General features: G+C 40.8%; 1 non-coding gene across 1 annotated transcript; it reads left to right on the forward strand.

Moving 5' to 3' along the window:
- The first annotated feature begins 3,721 nt into the window (after positions 1 to 3,721).
- LOC141597609 (small nucleolar RNA R71) lies at positions 3,722 to 3,828 on the forward strand. Its single transcript, XR_012522836.1, has one exon. It is a non-coding gene; the product is annotated as a small nucleolar RNA R71 (small nucleolar RNA).
- Positions 3,829 to 4,476: the final 648 nt, after the last annotated feature.

The raw sequence follows: 4,476 nt of genomic DNA on the forward strand, positions 1-4,476 counted from the left end.
CTCGGATTTGCTGAACACAGGACGGGCGGATTTGCTTGAAGACGGACGGATTTCAATCCAGAAAATTTTGCTTGTTTTCCTCAGCTGCAAAGACGGACGTCTTTCTTACAAGACGGACAGATTCTTCAAGACGGGCGGATTCTTCACAGGACGCCCAGATTCAGTCACAGTCAAGAAATTTTCAAAATTCAGCTCAGTTCAGGATGGGCGTCTTTTCTTCAATACGCTCGGATTCTGTAAGGCGGACGGATTCTCAGGAATCCGCTCGGATTCTTCCATTGTTCCATCCGTGCACACTGCATTTCCCATACCGTTCTTCCATTCTTTCTTCAAGTCTTGTGTTCGTCATTATGGGGGCACTACTAAGGCATGGATAGCCTAGGCAATTGCCATCCCCACACTAAGCTAAAAGCACTACACATCAATTGAAATCCTTAGTCCCTCCCTGTTGGGGTTGGTGTCCTTAACAGTTAGTGCAAGGACTTATAAACCTCTAAAAGGATCAAAGGGCATACTTTTGGTATTATTATCAGTTGATCCACGTTTATCAATAACGGTTGGCTTGCTAGATAAGTTTGACGTTATTGTCATACAGATGGCGGTGATCAACTGGTCCCTAAAAGTCACACCTATAGGATACGTTCGAGAGATGTGACGGTATGAAAATCTTTGTCATGTAGATGCCAAAATTGACTAACCAGTTAGTCCGAGTTATTTGACTAGTAATTAGTCAAATATGTGATGTTGAGATATTATATTTAATACGGATTAAATATCATGAGCTAAGGCGAATTAACCAGTTAATTCGTAAAATTAAATATAAGCGTTTTATATTTAATTAATGTATATTGAATAAATTATACAATACTGTTTTTGTCGGACACGTATTAATAATTCAGCTAACCCGTATTATTAGCTGATGCCTAAATTTCCGATAACCGATAACAGTTTATAATCAGACCGCGTCATATACATTTAGCGAGATGAGTCGGACCACGAGTTTAATAAGGAGGAAGTGGAAAGCCCACTCCCTCCCTAAGCAAACCCACGGTTTGGCCGAGCTCAACAAAAGGAGAGCTATTCTCTCCTTTTGACCTAACTGATTCATTTTGAAACAGAACTAGGGTTTTGGGAATTGTGCCTCTCAGAACTCGGATCTCTCATCCAACAAAACTCACAACAAGTTCTCCCAATATTGCAAGGCAATCGGAGAACACGTTCTAGCACAAGGGCATATCTCGGACAAGGTCTTGGGTGCAACAATTAGGAGGGAATCTCGTTTGATTTCTGTTCTTTACGCCGTGCATCAAAGGACCCGAGGTTGATTTCTATCTTTATCGTTTCCTTGTTATTTTTGTTTTATGACTATAAATTACATATGAAATTTGCGTTATAGTCCTACAATTAAAGGGTAGTATACGGATATTAACCCACACTCCCTCAGTTCTCTCAAACATGACAATTATTTTGATCAAAGTAAATAAAAATCCACAGATGACAAAAATGCAATACAAGAATTGAAATGTAAGTTAGGGAGTTAGAAATATTTACAAGTGGTGGTTTAGGGAGGACTCCACCAAACTCTCATTCTTGATGAGATGTCAAGGGGGCATGTCCAAGGTGTTGTTGATGTTGCTCAACACCTTGAAGAAGTAATCAAAAGCTTGTTCATTATCATGGTAGAGGTTCTCAATAGACCTTGGCCCTTGTTGTTGGTCTTGATCGATGGCATTACCAATGTAGGGATTAAAAATCCCTTCAAATTCGTCGTCCCAAAGACCACAAACTTCATTGAGTTGATCATTGAAAATCTCTTGCTTAGATAGAGACAACTCTCCCAAATTCTTCTCTTGGCCAATGAGGCCATCCTCTTCTTCCTTGGTTGATTTTGATGAGCTTTGCAAGCTCTCCTTGTCACAATTCACTTGCTCTTTGAATGGAGCATCTTCAATTTTCTTCTTCCATTGGAGTTCCGATTTCTTCCTTTCATCCTTTCGGCTATAATGATCAATCATGAAACATGGTTCATGAAAACGAGGAGCTCTCATAGTCTTGTCAAGATTAAAAGTTATGCTTTCATCTCCCACTTCTAGAGTGAGCTCACCATGTTTCACATCAATCACCGCATCGACGGTGTGTAGGAAAGGTCTTCCTAGGATGATTGGAATGTTGGAATCCTCCTCCATATCAACAATGACAAAGTCCACCGGGATGAAAAACTTCCCAATTCGCATGGGGACATCTTCCCATATCCCTAACGGTGTCTTCGTCGATCTATCGGCCATTTGGAGTGTGATGTTGGTGCATTTAAGCTCTCCCATCCCCAACCTTTTACTCACCGAGTACGACATGACACTCACACTAGCCCCTAGATCACATAAGGCTTTGTTGATCGTCGTGTCGCCAATGGTACACGGTATTGAGAAGCTTCCCGGATCCTTTAACTTTGGAGGTGAACTCCCTTGAAGTATTGCACTACTCACCTTAGTGAAGGCGATAGTCTCAAGCTTCCGGATCGACTTCTTCTTTGTGAGGATATCTTTCATGTATTTCGCATAGGCCGGAACGTGATTGATTAATTCCGTGAAAGGAATTGAGACTTCCAAATTTTTCACAATTTCCATGAACTTTCCAAGTTGATCATCAAATTTGGGCTTGGCTTGACGACTTGGGAAAGGGAGTCTAATCACAATGGGCTCCTTTTCCTTGGCCTTGTCTTCATTTTTTTTTTAACTTTCTTCTTTTGATGATTCTCCATCTTTGGAGTTTTGCACACTTTCTTCCTTTTCACTAGCTTTCACAACTTCATCCTCAACTTGCTTCTTCGGTGCTTCATACCTTGTACCACTTCTCAAGTGAATGGCACTAACCGTTTCATGTCTAGGAGGATTACCTTGAGGTGGTAATTGCCCCTTTTGTCTTTGTGAGCTTGAAGATGCTAGTTGAGTCAATTGTGTTTCCAACATCTTGGTGTGAGCTAGAATGTTGTTGATGGTAGTTTCCTTTGCTTGGCTATCTTTTTGCATTTGAGTGAAAAATTCTTGTTGATTCTTTTGCATTTGGATGACCGCTTTTTGGACATCAAAGCCTTGGTCATTTTGGTGATTGTATGGATTTTGATTTTGGTAACCTTTGTTTTGATTGTAAAAAGGGTCTTTGATTTTGGTTTCTCATGGGTGGTGGAGTGTATGTTGTTTGAGGGTTTTGAACATTTTGGCTTTTTTATGAGAGATTTGGATGGAATTTGGTGTTTTCATTGTAAAAGTTGGAATAAGGGGTACCACTCTTGTATGCTTGGAAAGCATTCACTTGTTCATTTGTTCCCCTACATTCACCTTGGTCATGTCCCAAAGTTCCACAATTCTCACATATCCCACATGGGATTGATGAGGATGCCGTCATGGCATTAACATGATGCTTTGATGATTTTGAGTTTTCCTCAAGTCTAGCCATAGCTTGTTCAAACTTCAAGTTGATTGTGTCAATGTGAGCACTAAGTTGAGCACCCAATTGAGTAACGGAGTCCACTTCATGCTTTCCTCCTCTAGTAGCCTTGCGAGGTCTACTATATTGTGAGTTATGGACCGCCATTTCCTCAATCTTGTTCCATGTTTGATTGTCATCAACTTCGGTGAACATTCCATTTGATCCCATATTGAGAATGTTACTAGAATCTTCATATAAACTATTCCAAAATTGTTGTACCAAAAACCATTCGCTAAGTCCATGGTGAGGACATGAGCGACAAATTCCCTTGAACCGCTCCCAAGCTTCATACAAAGACTCTTCATCCCTTTGCTTAAAACCCGTAATTTGAGCTCTTAGCATGTTAGTCTTTTCCGGTGGGTAGAATTTTTTGTAGAAAGCTAGAGCCAACTTCTTCCAAGAATCTATTCCAAGGGTGGCCTTATCAAGGCCCTTCAACCATTGCTTCGCGGTGCCGATTAAGGAAAAAGGAAATAAGACCCATATAATTTGGTCTTGAGTCACGCCCGTTTGAGAGATAGCATCACAATAGTCGCAAAAGGTTTCCATATGAGAATGAGGGTCCTCACTAGGCATCCCCCCGAATTGGCTCCTCTCAACTAATTGGATGAAGGCGGACTTGGCAATAAAATTTCCGGTTAGATGTTGCGGTGTAGGAGTACCATTTGGTAGATTCTCCTCGGTGGGTACGGAGTGTGACGAGAATTTTGGCATTGTAGGTGGATTTTGTGGGGTATTGTGTAATGGGTTTTCTTCTCCTTCTATTGCGAAAGGATTGACAAACTCACTAGTGGGTTGGACAACTTCACTAATACCTCTTAAATTCCTCCTAACAACTCTCCTATTGTTCGTCAAGGTTCTTTTGATTTCACGGTCAAAAGGTAACAAATCACCTTGTAACCTTCTAGACATGCAAAATATCAAACAACTCGAAAACAATTAGAACAAACCTTGAGGAGTTTTACTTCCTCAAGGCGAAGAAAGACACAA

This window comes from Silene latifolia, chromosome 8 (assembly GCF_048544455.1).
Source record: "Silene latifolia isolate original U9 population chromosome 8, ASM4854445v1, whole genome shotgun sequence".
Classification (NCBI taxonomy): domain Eukaryota; kingdom Viridiplantae; phylum Streptophyta; class Magnoliopsida; order Caryophyllales; family Caryophyllaceae; genus Silene; species Silene latifolia.